Here is a 277-nt window from a genome sequence, read left to right on the forward strand (position 1 = left end):
CTGTTCAGGGGGAGGGATTGTTGTAGATTTGTTGGTACTTCTCTGCAGACCACTTGTGTTCCGTTTTTGTTTTAGCTGTTTTTAACACTTTTAAATGCACTGTAAGGCGGACCTTGGGTGTCCTGAAAGGCGCCTCGAATAAAATGTATATTATTATTATTATTATTACTAACTTAGCTGAGAACTCACTTCTATTGGCTAATTTACCGAGATGGCAAAAGTACACACATCCTTTACTCAAGTAGAAGTACAGATACTTGTGTTTAAAAAGTACTGA

Source organism: Pseudochaenichthys georgianus, chromosome 12, assembly GCF_902827115.2.
Source record: "Pseudochaenichthys georgianus chromosome 12, fPseGeo1.2, whole genome shotgun sequence".
Taxonomy (NCBI): Eukaryota; Metazoa; Chordata; class Actinopteri; order Perciformes; family Channichthyidae; genus Pseudochaenichthys; species Pseudochaenichthys georgianus.